The 16,935-nt window shown below is 39.8% G+C and overlaps 1 protein-coding gene across 4 annotated transcripts in view; it reads right to left on the bottom strand.

The window, feature by feature from the left end:
* Positions 1–16,935, bottom strand: part of CDH13 (cadherin 13) — a 789,423-nt gene that overhangs the window by 470,940 nt on the left and 301,548 nt on the right. The gene's annotated exons all lie outside the window — the stretch shown is intronic.

Genomic DNA, 16,935 nt, shown 5'->3' with positions numbered 1-16,935 from the left:
GAAACAATACCTCCTCCCGCCCCACTGTCCTGCTGGTAATAGCTTATCTAAAGTGATCATCAAGTTGGGCCATTTCCAGCACAAATCCAGGTTTTCTCACCCTCCGCCCCCTCACACACAAACTCACTCTCCTGCTGGTAATAGCCCATCCAAAGTGACCACTCTCTTCAAGGAAATGGCCCACCTTGATTATCATACACATTGTGAAGAGAGTGGTCACTTTGGATGGGCTATTACCAGCAGGAGAGTGAGTTTGTTGGGGGCGGGGGCGGAGGGTGAGAAAACCTGGATTTGTGCTGGAAATGGCCCAACTTGATGATCACTTTAGATAAGCTATTACCAGCAGGACAGTGGGGCGGGAGGAGGTATTGTTTCATGGTCTCTGTGTGTATATAATGTCTTCTGCAGTTTCCACGGTATGCATCCGATGAAGTGAGCTATAGCTCATGAAAGCTCATGCTCAAATAAATTGGTTAGTCTCTAAGGTGCCACAAGTACTCCTTTTCTTTTTACTCTCAGGCTTAAGTCTCTTTCAGGACACAGTTTTGTTCTTCAGCATAAACACTTGGGAAAACATCCAAACAAAAAGCAGTTCCTCTGCATACCATGGGCTACAGCTTCCAGAGGCCCTGAAGGGAGGACATACTGTTCATTCCCCCTGCTTCAGAACTTATTGCATGCAACCATCTGGTACCTTCAGTTCCTTCTCAACTAAGTCACTTTCTGGCTTTTATAATCACCTGCTTCCTTCCCAGCTGGGTCCAATAACTCAATAAGACTTGCTGGCCCAGGGCCCCTAAGAGGGCAGACAACAAAGGCGATCAATTGCACACCCCAAATAATAAACTTTTGAAAACACTGTAAAAGCAAATAGCTCACAAACATCCCTTAAAGTCAAATATTTGTGTAAAATGTTTGTTGACTAAGTATGAAGAACAAAAAGTTGTAAAAAATCAAAGTATGTTCACAATATATTTTCAGAAAACAAAGCTAAACTAATCTAATAAATTATGCGCTTTGAAATAATCCCCCCAGCTCTGCATCACAGCCCTTTCTCCTTTTCAAAAATCCTGCTACTGGATATGGGTCTACATAGTTCATTACTCAATCAATAGGGAGTCACTCCTCAAGAGGATCAAGAACAAAAAAATGGCAATTTAGATGCAGTTTTCCTCCAGCTCTTGATTTAAAACCCTGATAGGAAAAAATCAGCCCTATCATAAAATATAATTAACTCTGACAGTCAAATAAGAATTTTAGAAAATTGCTCTTTTGTGAGGGGGAAAAAATCTTTGGCTCTTTTTCTCTGCATTGTAAAAAGTGACTATTGTACTGGAGCATGAATCAGAGCAGTATACAAACCTCCATCTGATAGCATAAACTCTGTCTGGAGTAGACACAGAATAAAGGTTTATGATGGGGAAGGTTATGGACATAACCAAATGTTATCAAGCGTATTTTCATGTCAACAAGATAAAGGATCAGAGCACATATTCAGCAACCAAAATGTGCAAAACTTTCATTAGATGGTTGTTAACTGAATGTGAATGCTTTTATCTGCACTTTGAAACTACCAACCTTTAAAAAAACCCTTTAAAAAAATCTATTTTCCACTGCTTAAAAAGATTGCCCTTCCTCAGTTTGTATACATCTTTAACTTCTTCCCTACAGGAAATACTGTGCTTGCTTCTTAAGATTTCACAGTAACAGATAATAATAGTATTTGGTGGGATTTGTGTCTCACTATTGTGTTCCACTCCTTTAAAAAAAATCATTTAAGTGATAATTGCTCCTTGAGATTGTCACCATAAAATAAGTTAACAGAATTCAATAGTATAACTGGATGCTTGTGTAAAGAGCCCAAAATGAATTCAGACATGAATAGATTCTATTAATTAAAATTAATTTTCAGGTTCCAGTGCCCTTAGCAAACTCAAATGTAACAAACCCCAACAACACAGTAATATTAGATGTTGATTTATGTTTTCATATTTACTCAATTTCTGCATGTGCTGTATTGTTCATTAATTTTTATTATTGATAAAATTCACATAGACCTTTTACTTTTTCTTTATATGAAGAGTGAGTTCCCCTAATGCATGTACTATTCTCTGAAAAGATTACCACTGGTACTTTGAATTTAATCAAGCAATAATTCCTCTGGTAATTTGTATGTATTTTGTTTTACCTTATGAAGAATAAAATGAGTTAAGGAATTACTGTCAAACTATAATATATTTTTCTATTATATCTTTAATCAGGTTTAAACATGAACCTCCCCTCAAAATAATAAAGCCACTGACTTTAATTTTCCTCATAGCTGTATCCATACTTCTTCAATTCTTGCAATTCTAATAAGTAAAAAAAATATTAGTATATGTTATTAGATTATAAGGATTGCTGCTGCTTTCAATTTCTGGACTTCATCGCTGTGCAGATTTTTATTATCAAAATCCATTCAAGTCTCTGGCAAGTACTGAGAAAGCTCAATTGAAAATGTATGCTTAATAGTTTCTTGCATGTGTTACAAAAATGAAAGGCAAAACTTCTAAAGCAATGAAAAAAAAACCTAATCTAGTGAAACTAGACAAATTTGAGGCTAGATGAAAAGCCCATTTTTGCCAGATGTACTTTCGAAATTTTTGCTCGAAGAAATGAAAAAGCAACAAAACCAGCTATGTACATGTCAAGTTTATTTCACACTTGCTTCAAGTTATCAACCCAAATTACATTCTGTTCCTACTAAAACATCCAAGCAGTTGGGCCTGATTGAAAGGAAATTGAACTTAATGGAAGCTTTTCCATTGGCCTCAGTAGGCTTTGGATCAGGCCCTTGGGCCCTGACTCAGCAAAGCATAGCCTCTTCTAACTGACATTAATGGGATAGAAGTGTGTGCTTAATTTTAAACACATGCTTAGAAGATTTGTTGGAGCTTCTCTCTCATTACATTTTTACATCCTGGCCTGAAAGGCACCAAGATCATTTCCCTTCCATGTGGTAAAGCCTAAAAGGAACATTTGAAAGAGATTTTCATGGATAAGGTTGCAAACTGTGTGGCACAGGTGGTTAATGAGAATTTAATAATAAATGAGAAAGATAAGAGGACCTGGCCCTTTGTGGCCAGCTGGAAGAGGCTGGAGAAAGTTGTTGGAAAAAAAAATTGGAAGGCTTATGAAAGAGAACCACAGCAGACAGCATGGAAGTTAGAATCATACTGTACATCCGTCCCTTGATCAGATTATCACACAACACTGTAAAATAAAGAAGGGAAAGAAAATGCCCTTCACATGGGGCAAGACTAAGAGTGAACACTGATGCAAGTCAAATAACCCTGGATGAACCCAGAGATGAAAAATAAACCCTATTAGATTACACAGACCATCTTACTATCAGTGTACAATGATTCCCTATTTCAAGTTTACTAGTGTCTTTGTCCACTCTAGTTTTAAATGTCCCAAGTGAGGTGGCCTTCCACTGCTATCCTTGGGGTAACTCTTCCACAGAACAGTACAACTTACTGTGAGGAGATATTCAGCTTTCATTTTGTCTCTTATTATTGTCCCATTACTCTGTTACATCACCTTTTATTATTCTAAATAATCCCTTTCTCTCCTTGGCATTCACATCCTTCACATTTTTCTATAATGTAATCATGGCCTTCTTTAATCGTGGCCTTCCTTAATCCTTATGCTTACCCAAGCTATGACCCATGGGTGAGTATGTCCACAGAAGTTTTCCCAATCAACTGACAATGGGTTGTCAGAGAGGAAAGAACTACAGACTTTAAGCACCAAAAGCACTGATCCAGGCCATTCAGCTCAAAGATTAACTGCCTTAGTTAGCAGCAGTATTATATCCTTAATTTCAGCTATCAGAGAGGACACAACACTGATAAACTTTGTGGATAACATAAAGATTGGGGAGTGGTAAGTAGCGAAGATGATAGATCACTGATGCAGAGTGATATGGATTGCTTGGCAAGCTGGGTGAAAGCAAACGTGTGTTTCAATATGGCCAAATATAAAGCCATACATCTAGGAACAAAGAATGCATGCCATACTGACAAGACAGAGGACTCTATCCTGAAAAGCAGTGCTTCTGAAAAAGACTTGGGGTTCATGATGGATAATCAGCTGACCATGAGCTCCCAGTGTGACTCTATGACCAAAAGTGCGAATGAGAAGCAACAGGAATATTAAGGAGGAATAGAGAGGTTATAGTACCTCTGTACCTGGCACTGGTGTGATGGCTACTGGAATACTATGTCCAGTTTTGGGTTCCACAATTCAAGAAGGATGTTGGAGAGGGTTCAGAGAAGAGTTGCAAGAATGATTAACAGATTAGAAAGCATGCCTTATAATAGTCAAGGAGCTCAATCTGTTTAATTTATCAGAGGAAAGGCTAAGGAGTGACTTGATCACAATCTAAAAGTACCTACCTGGGGAACAGAAAATTGGTATCCGAGAGTTCTGCAATCTAGTAGACAAAAGGTACAACATGTTCTAAGGGCTGGTAGCTGAAGCTAGCTAAATTCAGACTTGAAATAGGGCACAAATTTTTAACTGAGAGAGAGTAATTAATCACTGGAACAATTTATCAAGGGTTGTGCTGGATTAGGACATTTTAAAATCAAGACTGGATATTTCTCTAGAAGATATGCTATACTTCAAATTGGAATTAATTCAGGGAAGTCCTGTGACCTCCCTTATGCAGCAGGTCAGATTAGAAGATCACACTGTTCCCCTCTGGCTGAGATTCTATGAAACATACTTGACAAGTGTTACAAACTGCTCCCATCAGGAATGCTCAGCCTAACCTTCTGAAGCTTGCAGAAGTTCAAATCTCAACCTAGGGGAGCTTTACAAATTATAGCCTATTCTAGGTCATGAGGAGTGATTGAACTCAGGACCATAAACACCAAAGCAGAGGTCATCTTTGGCATTGGAGTTAAAATAAATAGCCAGCATTAGCTGGCAGCAATAGTGAATTCTTATCCTCTGGTCACTAGAGTGGGACATGACAATCTTACCTAGCACTAGGTTTACAACAATGTCATGTTTTGCAATAAAAATGAAGCAAAAAATCAATCCTTAGAAACACCAATAAATTAGATTCTTTGAATATTCTTTTAAATAATTACATTTCAAAAGTCAAATTCAGCTCTCCATTACATCAGTGAAAACCTAGAGTAACTGCATTGACTTCACTGAAGTTATTCTGGATTATACCTGCTCAAAGGAGATGAGAATTAGGGCTGACCTGAAAATGGAATTTCTGTCCCCTGGAAAATGTCAAGGTTTTGGAAAAAATGTCACCACAATTCAAAATGAAAAGTAAAACCTCTGAAATTCTCCATGGGGCAGATATTTCAAAAGATTCCATTTTGGGAGATCCAGAATGGAATTTTTCAGCTCAGTGGCTGACCACCTGGAAGGCTGTTGTCAATTTCACCTTCTTCCCCAGTAGGCAGAAAATGAAATTGACAAGAACCTCCAGGTGGGCTTCCACTCCCCTTGCACTGGTCTCCCCACCTTCTCCCCAACCTGGTTGCCTCACTGCACAACAACTGAGTTGGCAGACAGCCAGGGCACTCATTCTTCCTGCCTCCTGCCCATCCTGACCCTGGCTTCCTGCCCTTCCCCCCCCCCCCCCCCAAAAAAAGACAAAATTAAAATTTTCCCAAAGAAAATTTTGATTGTATGAAAAGGGCATGTTTCATTTAAAAAAATCATTCTGACAGAAATTTCCCAGCCTGCTCTAATCAGAAGCCAGCCCAAATGTAGTTTATCTGTCTATAACAAGGTAGGTAATGTGTCCTATTTTACGACTGTGGAAAATGAAGCATGAATTACAGTAACTTTTTAAGGTGACATAGCAAATCAGTGGCATATCGAGGAGTAGAACCCAGGACTCGCAATTAGGTGTCTGCAGAAAGTAGCATTGCTCTCTGATTAATGGATGTAAGGAATCCAAATGCTCAGCTGTGTTGTTCTACATGTGGCATCTCTCTGTATTAGATCAATTTCCACATTTTAATAGGCTACTACAGGAACCATTTTTCCCCTTCTGTTAATTCTGCTCACATATTTAGTCTTGTTCAACTGATGAACACATTTTTCTCTCTTTAATATACGGTTATTAAAAAAGTCACCATTAATTACTTATGATTAAAAGAATTTGGCGGTCAGTCAGAAGGAAAAAAATCCATCATCTCCTGAATCATAGATATTTACGTTACTTTGTAGAGGACGCATATGCAGGACACATCATCCTCTTCCTTTTAGAAATAATCTACCAGTCACCTTTCCTTAATATCAGTTTAACAAGTGATAGCTAATGAAAATGACTGTCTTAGGGCCAGTCCACATACTGTCTTCCTCTCTACTGGACTTAACAAACCCTGTCAGCAAAATAAGTGCTCAGAGTGCTAACATGTTTTGGCTTGTACATATGTGGGGATAAGTTAGTTTTCTTCTAAAGCACCATTCAGTCGATCTTACTTTAAATCATGAATAGCTACTGCTGAAGAATTATTTAGAGGGGTAGAAAGCCTAAAATGGTGTAGCAGGAAATGGGATGAATGAAGATGGTGGAAATGACTGGGCAACAACAAGATCAAGTCTTCAACCATGCTGGGTCAGTCCATCTCTATTAGATAGTTACATGGATATAAATGTGTGTTAGTACGTTCGCACCATAGGCCAGATAGAAAGCCCATTTAAATCAATGGGAGCCTTTCCATTGACTTCAATGCACTTCACATCTGGCCTCTCATGCTTGTTATATTTCAGCCTAGCTATACATATGGATCACTGAGTAGCTCCTTTTGCCTCTCATAATCCCACTTAAAGGAAGATATTACTTTAAATAGGTTTATAGGAGGCAATTTCACAAATTAACAGCAGAGAGATGGGCACAAACTGAAATTCTGGATCTAAAGATGCCTAAACTTTTGGGAGGTTAGAATTGGAGGTGAACTCCCGGTCAACAGTAAAAACACCAAGACGGAAGAGGGATTGTACAAGATGATTTGACTGAGTGGGAGAAAGGGTAGGAGGTGTTGACTTGAAATAACTGAATTAAATTGAGACATGACAAATTTAAGATGAACATCAAGAAAACTTCTCAATGGAGTGATTAGACAAGTGAATAATCACCTTGGGAGAAATGCATAAGTCCCATTACTTGCCATACATGAAATGGAGACAAAGAATTTAAAACTGGACTGAAAGGAACAATCCTTCATGAGGGACAGGGAAGCATGATCAGGATGAGAGATTGTTATTAACTCAGGCACTTTTCATCCCTAAAATGGCTAGATATCTTTTATTGGAAGTCTTTCCAACTCATAATGTCAATGGGACTGTTTGCTTAAGTGGCAGAATCAGGCCCTATGTCTGATTTCTTGGAATGTTGTTTTCTTAACTCAGAACTCTTGCTCCTGAACAAGCCCATGGTATCAGCATTTGGGCAGATACCACTACGGAAACAAATTAAAATTTTCAGTTAGGTTCATTAGGTAGGGCAGCAGAATAGACAAAATCTTTTTTAAAAAAGCATATTTCATTCATTCACTTTCTTATTTCCATTTTAAAAACCTGCCACTTTTTCTTCAAAAAAGTTAGCTCCCAACAGCATAACAACTAAAAAGGAATTGTTAGAGTTTTGCTCTATTGTGGTTATCTCACATGAGCAATTAACTAGCAAGAGTTGCAGCATATCTATTAGAAATTCTTTCCCATAAAAGAGTTTTAAGATTTCCTTAAATTCAAAGGTTAGGTTAATACAAACAACACAATAGTTAATCTGTAATATACTTTATTGAATAGCTCCAGAGCTTGGACAAGGTTATATCTCTTTGGATCTACCTCTAAGGTCATTAACATGATTTATTATGAAGCTACAGGAAATTAGGTCCTGGATATTTCAATATTAGGCAGAAAATTTTAATTCCATCATTGCCATAGAGCTACTGTATCTCCAACCAAACTTGTTGCCATGGTAACTAGATTAGCAAAGTATTCCTTAAATCTTCTTTTCTCCTTATTACCGTCACAAAACATTGAAAACTGGAGATGAATTATTGTTAATTGTAACTGAATTAGTTTTCCAAGCTGTCTGATTCCAACTGCTCAACGTTGATTCTTCTGAAACATTTTAAGTAAACATAACTGTTTTAACAAGACTTTTCACCGGGACTCTGTTAGTTTAAACAGAACATATTTTACTCTAATTGTTTATGTGACTATCAATATTTTAAACAGGACGAAAGTTTGAAGAGAGCCCTTCAGAAAACCAGATACAGCTGGAGTGCCGTTTTTGACTTAATGGGTTCATTGGGACATCAAATATAGATCCTTTATTGAAAATTAAAATGTCAGTTTAATAACTCACGTATTAGCATTGAAAGCCTTTATTTGATTGGAGGGCTGCTCACTTCATCAAGAGCTAAATAAATGGGCACAATTTCATTCAAGTCAGTAGAGTCGGTTGTCCCCTTATACCACTCATAAATCTGATCTCAGATTTCAAACTACATCATCTTCAGTAGGTCATTTAGGCCCCAACTAAACTGTCCCAATGGCACAGCTCCGCTGCTGAAAGATAGGCATGTGATTAAGAACCTTGATGTATGGGTGCTTTATTTATGTGTAAATAAGATAATCATCCAATCAGTAAGCATGCAGTCCATGTTCTGGGTACCCTTAAAACAAAATACACATCTCATGAGAAATTTTCCTATAAATTCATATAGTAACATTATGGACTCTCAATTTCCCTGTGACTGTGTAGGATCAATAGCAAACGCCTAGATCCAGCCCAGATAAAACACTAATCTTCCAGAGTATTTCCTCTCCAGATGCCTAGCAGCATGTCTAGAAAACTGACCACTTGTGACTACATTTTTTAGACCCTAAGCTCTTTATTAGTATAATGGTCACACTCCAAATAGAAAGCATCATACAATGTACCGCTACTGTTAAAGACTGACAAGAGGCAATCACTAAGTAAATAGAACCACCACTCTTAGTTTGTCATAGAATAAATATCCATAATTTTATGGAGCACTGACAAATAACCCATCAGTGTAATTAAAGCAGAATTGTATGTCCCACTGCTTTGTACTTCATTTCACTTGATGTGGACAAATAAACGGGAAGAGTAACATATGGAGGGACACCAAAAAATTGAATATAATATCCCTGCACTTTTACCATCAAGAGCAAAAAGAAACACATCAATAACAGTCAACATGTATAGCCCAGACCATCTGGACACAGAAGCTTGGGTTGCCAAGAGCGTATTAAAATATTTTAATCTCATTGTATTCCCTTAGGAACGCAAGCTAGTTTGCACAAGCACAGGATCTGCTAAACCACCAGAATTCTCATCGTAAATGCACAGTATAGGTATGATCGTTATTTAATTAAGAGATACCAAGGAAGGGGTTCTCAGTTGACAAGGCAATAATCCTGTTCCTAAGTAGACAGAGTAGGAGGTCAATAATGTTACTGAGCAGGAGGTCTACATTTATTGCTTTACTAGGCTACAAATTGAATTAAGATTTTGTGTTTAAAAAGTGACAAGTTTCCCTCTCCTCCCATGCAATATAGTTATCTCCTCCCTGTTTTAACTCCCAAAATTTCAGTGACGCTTAATGGATATTGTCCTCAAACCCTTGTAGTTTCCTATGTTGTCATGATTTTTTAAAACGTTGAAATAAAATTATTTCCCCCTGACTCTCCTGTTTTGTGCTATTTGTCCTGCTCCCATCCATGGTCCAGCAAGGAGTTTGGCTGTTGGCTTCTGCCCTTATTATCTCCATGCAACCATGTGCTTCTCTAGGAAGCACAGAATTAGAGTGGGCCACAAATATAAGCTGGCTAGTCAGGGCAGCCAAATAAACTAAACAGATGTGCTGATGGAGCAGTTGGAAGGAACAAAGGAGGGTCAGCGGAAGGACTGTATAGCAAAATGTTCTTGTCAGCGTGATGAGCACCAAGAGCTAGGAGCATCCGAAATTATGTCACTATCCCAGTCATCTTACTGAGCCAAGAAAATGCCACATAACTTGTAAACAGTATGAACAGAAAGATGAAGCAAAACGTTGTCATTCTGATCACTGATTGTCACATAGGGAAGGACTTGGGTGTTTTGTTTTCTGATTTTCCCTTGTGGTTCTGTATTATGGGAGCATCCTTGGTTCTTAATTCCTTTTATTCATATACCGTATCATCAACAGGAACGCTACACTCTCATCAGTCACAGTGGACAGTCAAGTCAGCTGCAACCCTGCTGAATTAAAAAAAAACATTAGGTTGCTAGTGAGAGTTTGAATCAAGGGGCGATCCTGAATTTTATTGGCACACAGATCTGAGATACAGGCAGGGCTACAAGAGAGGAAGGAGTTTACAAAAATCCAGCGTGACTGCGAATGAAGAAGCAGAAACGTCTAAAAAATGACTGTGGCCTTTTATTTTTCAGACCGTTTTCAATATCTCTTTTATTACATCCTCAGCCGTGTGTTATATGGGATGACAGCATTTTTAGGAGGAATGGGCTTTTTTGGGTGACTAGCATCTTTTCCTTATGAAGAAAATACTACAATATTTCTATAGCAGATGACAACACAGTAACATCAGCATTGTAAACTGTAGATGAGAGTACTGTTAATAAGAGCCTGCATACTATTCCTTGATCAACTTCATAATACAACATACGGTGCTTCTATACTCACCTATAGTTAATCAGGTTCCTTTCTTTTCTTAACTGTAGGTAGAGCCACATCAGACATTAAAACAGCAGCAGTCAGAAACAACAACATGGGAGGCTCTAAGTGAACTGCCTCACCAAAAGAATGGCCTCTAACCATCTGGCAGGTGATTTGGGCAGCCCACGTCTGCCCCAAGTCACATTTGGATCACAGCCCTAGCTGCAGTCACACAAACTGTATAGTCTATGACAAGAAGTTTTTTCTTTCTTTGTTCCTTGCTTTCATAAACACCATTTGTTAACTACGCTTCTGTTTCAGGCACAAATCCTGCTAGTGACTTTCCATAGTAGGAACTGTTCTGAAAATGATTGCATAGAGTTAGAACTAATTCATTTTTTCTTCTCGGGGCCCTGCACTATAACTCGTTATAACTTTTTATCAGTTGAGTCAGCTGTGTTCATCCTTATGAGGAGCAAATTCAATAACATTTAATATTATGTTTTTATTACACCTAGACTGTACATGCTTGCTTGAATTTTGTTGTTCTCCTTCCTTCTGAGATTTCTACCAGCAGAGACACAAATATAAGAGGGTAGGGTTACCAAAACATAGTATATATACAGCACGTATGCATTTAAATAAAATGTCCTTTCTGTATGCTATAATATACATAAATAGTGACCAATTTTGAATAAAAGATGAAACATCCCAAACTACAAATCAAAAGTAGACAACTATTGAAACCTGAAAACATCTATTTAAGTATTATTTTCTTCTTTACCTATTTTCTTTTTCTCATGCCTTGAACTTCACGTTTATGTCTGGCCAAGAAAGGAGTGTGTCTAGAAACAAGAAAGGAACAGAAATCTCACAAGAAAGCATGTTCTTGTAACATCTCCCGACCAATTCTACAGACCCAAGACATCCAGATAATTCAAAAAGATTTGGACAAGTCCCCACATCGTGGCGTGCTTGGGCACACAGTTGGCCAAATTCAGTCCAGCATTTCTGGTGGGTTTTGAGAGTAGAAAACCAGTTGCAGAAGATGGTGGCTGCAAAAGAAGTGTCCACAGCCTCCCTCTTACAACATTCTAGGACTAACCAAGGAGGACGAAGGGTCCAGTTAGCTGTGGTTGTGATGACTGAGCCTACTGTAACTCTATGGGGACTATATTAGGTTTTAAAGCTATTCTCCTGTGTTGGATGAAAAAAAAAGAGAATGTAGGTTCTCTCCTGGTTCTCATGCAGTAACAGATGCTACTGTGTTTCTCTCTCCTGGAATGTCTGAGCCTCACAGGAAGCAGAAAGAATCAGAAATCTGAGAAAACTGCTTCTTGCGAAATGCAAAGTCACCTTTTCAGAACTCATGAAGCTGCTCACAGTAAGCATTTGTAGCTTAATCAGAACACCAGGCTTCCTGAGGTTTGCCCATGACTGGTAACAGGAATGTAAATTCGACTTCTCCATGATTTTCTGCCAGAACTAGTGCTCCGATGTTGACATTTTTCCGAAGAGCATAGCTAATGCAGATGTTTGAGCGAGGCATCCAAAATGGAAATAAAATCAAATGCTTTCATTGTCAGCATTGATCCTTATTGGATTTGAAAAATATGAAAGTATACAAATTTCCTTCCCCGCCACCAGTACTTTAAGAATTAGAGCCTTTTTAAAAAATGTATCCTTTATTTACAATGTTTTATTAAGTACATTCTGGCAATTCACTGCTGCTGCTCTGAAGTATTTCATTCTCTTTATTTGAAACACTGCTGATATTTTCCCCTGCATTTTCAAAGAAACATACAAAATCTACTTTGTTTTCAAATGAGACTGGGGCAAAATGTTCAGACCTGGGTACTTAAATTAGACACTGTCACCCTGCAAGGAATAACTAGGCTAGCGGAAGCCAGGATGAGGCCTTCTGCTTGTGGACAGGCTACTGCTGGTAGAGATCTGCACAACACCAAAGCACCCTGAAGCTACAGGGCAGGGGTGACAGAACCCCTTATTCGCCTGGGTGGTCCCCAAAATATCACAGACTCGGTGGCGCTGGAACCCTTTTAATTGTGCGGGTGCTGAAAGCCAGCCCCCTTACCCCTGTCCACAACCCCCGCTCCCAGCAGCTGGGGCTGGGAGCAGGGCCGTGTCTCCGTGAGGGGGGGACCCGGACAGGGGTAAAGGGTAAAGACTGGGGGTTGGCACGGGGCCAGGATTGGAGCCCCGGGCAAGGGGCCAGTGGCCAAGGGGCAAGGCCAGCCCCCCAAGAGCAGAGCCCTGGGTGTGGGGCCCCAGGCACAGGGCCAGCAGCAAGGAAGTGGGCCAGCAGCTGGTAGCTGGAACCTGAGTTGGCCTGGGCCGGTGGCCAAGACCCAAGCCCTGGGCTGGGGTGTGAAGGCCTGGGCTTGCGGCCAGTGGCCCCACATAAGACCTGGGTGTGCTGCAGCATCCCACACCCCCCACCCTGCACCCCTACTTCCCACGCCTATGCACAGACTCCAACTGAAAACCTATATTTAAGTGTTTTTCGATAAGTTCCCCAGTATTCAAAGGCGCTGAGCACTTGTGGTTCTTACCGCCTTACATGGCAGGGGCAGATGCTTAGCACTGCTGAAAATCAGGGTAATATGTATGTGCCTTGGTATGGATTTCTGTCCTAAGTTTAGGCATCCACATTAGAACTGTTATTTAGCTATAACTATAGATTCCAGTGAATTTTTGCACAGAGTTGTGAAGTAATTTATCCCATTAGCTTGAAATCGCTCATTAGTCTTGATTCAAGACACTGAGCAGTACGATCAATATTGTTTCTAACACATTTTGCTCATTCAAAACTCTCTTTAAACTCTCCTTTTCCATGATGCTGACAAAACACTTGACAACACCAAGGCTGTTGGCATGCTGATATCGCTGCTGATCATGTTAACCAATACTGTCTTATTGTTTCCTTGTACTCTCTTTCCTGTCTGTATCCATCTCTTGTCTTTGGGGCAGGGACTGTCTCTTTGTTCTAGCATAATAGGGACTAGGGCTCTTAGGTGCTACAGTAATACAAATAATCTTCTTCTTTCATATGGCGATAGCAGAGAAGATGAGAACCTGCTTGTGGTCTCCGCTGCTACATGGATAAGTACAACGAATGCCATCAAATTGGCAACTAAATGTCTTGAAAAGGCCTTCCAGTCAACAAAGTGAAAGTAATATAAATAATAATGCTGTCAAGCTACTGGGATACTATATGGATGGACACTTTCGCAATAGAGGTAAAAACGTTTCTATCCTATCTCACTATTTTGAATGGTGGTATTATTTGGCAGTTGTTTGGAGACCTACATAAGGTGAGATGGTGAATTTCAGACTAGTTTCTCATGATATGCAACTCACGACACCCTCCAAACTACTAGCCTTAATGGTATTTTGGCAGAAAGGCCCATGAATGAATGGAATACTAAAACAAACCAAATTCTTATTCCCTAGATTTAAACCCTCCAGATGAGAAGTTAGACTCTGTGAAGGTCAGTACAATGACCTTTATGATCCAGCTCCCTTGTGCTGTGCCTGTTCCATTCATGTTGCAGTTTACCTCTCCTCTTCCTCTTTACCAAGCAGCCTGACCTCTGAGCCCCTACACATGCCTTCTCTACATTTGATTGAGTGGTGTAGTGCGCTGGGACACAGGGTCACAGCACCACCAAACTTTGGCTAGGATAAAGGCTGTTGCCCAGATGGCTGTCCTGGCTCCATGGCCTATGTGTATACTGTAACCTGCCAGACAATTATAACAATTGAACTTTTTAGGGCTCTTTCTGTTCCTAATACAGAGCACAGGCTTCCCTGTAGATGGGGGTGGGAGGAGCGGGGGGGCAGACCTCAGGAGAACTGGCAAAAATTTTGAATCGCCCTGGAAAATAACATGGGCTTCAACCAGCAGAAAGAAAAGTTTGCAAGTTAAACTAATTTTGGAACCTTGACGTAGATCGTGCTCCACAAGGTTTCTTAAACACTCTGCCGTATTTTTTGGTAACCTGGGTCAGCAAAATACTTGTTTTCCAACCAAGAGATTCTGCCAAGTACGATTAATGAATGAACATATGATAGAAATTAGAATATATTTAATTCAGGATTAAGACCCCCAATCTATTTTATTCAGTCAACATAAAAGGATGTTATAGGGATTAGCATATTGAGGCTGGATGTGACGAGGTAGTAGTTCATTTGCTCCTCCAGCTATTTATCTGGTAACGTTTACGTTTTACAATAAGTCTTGGTTATTATTTCTACTCTAGAATAATTTGTCACTAATAACAACCTTTTCCGGTGATTCCAGGGGGAAAACATCACTGGCTTTTTCAGTGCTGGAATGAAGTTGCCAGTTAAAATTACATCATAGCAATAGCAGAAATGGTTCTAACTCAACCGCTTCCAAAAGAAGAAGGGAGTCAGGATTGGACCATGGATCCAGATCTGAATTTCAAGGCTGGGCTCTATTTCTGTAAGTGCTGAATCAAATTCTCAGAGATTGAAATCCAGATCGGCATCTAAATTTTGTGACTTGGGAACCATCTGTTGTTAGTTGATATTGGGTTTATGGAAAGGAATAAAGGGATCTTTTTAAAATATATTATTATTATTATTATTATTAGATAAAAAGGATTTTGTGGTGGATGGATGTACAGCCTATGAAAGACATCTCAAAGGGCTTGCCCTTCATATTTAATATGAAGGTGACTGAATACATTTAAAAAAACCCAAACCAAACTTCTACCTACCAGATCTGTATATAAAATAACTTTCTTGTTTGTCTCAATCACTCACATCTGAGAACTCGACAGCTGCCATCTTCTCTTTGAAACAGCACTATGTTAAAGCACACTAGCGAACTTTTAGTGCACACCAACAGGGTCTACATGGAACAATTTGTGTACTTTAGAAAACTCACATCCTTACTACACATTGCTGCACCATGTAGACATTAAGATATCAAATATTTATTGTGCCCATGTTCAAAAACCGCTTACCAAGTTATTGGTTATTTTAAACAAACAAAGAAAAAGCTTAGCCATGGTGGATTTTTCACAATTAAACAAGACTTGTACTTAAAAAAATTCAAGTCTGCCCCAAAAGAAAAGAAATCTTCTGATGAGATCTGTTTAGTATCAGTGTGAGGAACAAGGGCAGGGAGGAGGATAAAATGCTAGAGGCTTCAGGGTTTTGCCACACCCATCCCAGAAAAGGAGCAGTGGAGAGGTCCTCCAAGCAGCCTAGACTGATTGTGAGGAAGCACCCAGAGGGACCACTGGAACAGCCAATCAGGGAGCTGGGGGGGGGGGCATATAAAAGGAGCTGCAGAACAGAGCAGCAGTTAGTTGCTGCTTGGAGCTGGAGAAAAAAGGACTAGGTGTCTGGTTAGAAGAGCAGCAGGACCAAAGACAGTCTGCTGGCAGGGACCAAGGCAGCAAGAGGCTTCTGGCTGGCTGCTAAGACTGAGCCAAAGACAGTTTGCTAGCAGGGACCGGGGGAGTATTGAGGGAGCTCCTGGCTGGCTGCGGGGACTGACTAAGGACTAAGCCTGGGGAGGGCTGCAGGAAGATAGTATCTCCAGGAGGAATGCCTGGGGATATGGCCCCATACAAGGGCTGGACTACTAAAAATCAAAGTCCAGGGAGGGCTAGAGAGACAGTGACTATATACCCCAGAAGGGGTCTGTTCTGGTTAACATGAAGACAATGTGTGTGACGAGGGCTGAGTCATTGAAAAAACTGCCTAAGAACCACCAAAAGGGGTCACCAGAACTGAAAGAACACAGACACACCAGACCAGAAGGGGGCGCTCCCGAGAGGTGAGTGCTGACCCAGTTACAAGCCCATATTTCAGAAATGCCCATGTGCAAAATATGTCCAGGCGGTTATAACAAATGATGCCTAAATGACTCATTTGTATGTTCAATTATTGTTGCTGTATGAGCAATATTGCCAAATGGATATGCAAGTTATATGTGTGCAGTTCAGAAAATCTATGCATAAGAACTGCAGGGGTGTGAGTGTGAGTGTGTGTGTGTCTACAGAGATACACAAAATAGGGTCTTGTTTTGAAAGATCTATACAAAAAAGCCACCAGCTACACATGGTCTTTGGGTACTGTAGATTGATTAAAGGAGTCCAAAGCCTTGTATGCATGTCAGTTTTTGGGTGCTATAGCCACAATTAAAAACAAAATCAGACACCAG

This window comes from Lepidochelys kempii, chromosome 12 (assembly GCF_965140265.1).
Source record: "Lepidochelys kempii isolate rLepKem1 chromosome 12, rLepKem1.hap2, whole genome shotgun sequence".
NCBI classification, from domain to species: Eukaryota; Metazoa; Chordata; order Testudines; family Cheloniidae; genus Lepidochelys; species Lepidochelys kempii.
The sequence above is the reverse complement of the archived record's forward strand: the minus strand, read 5'-3'. Positions and strand labels throughout refer to the sequence as shown.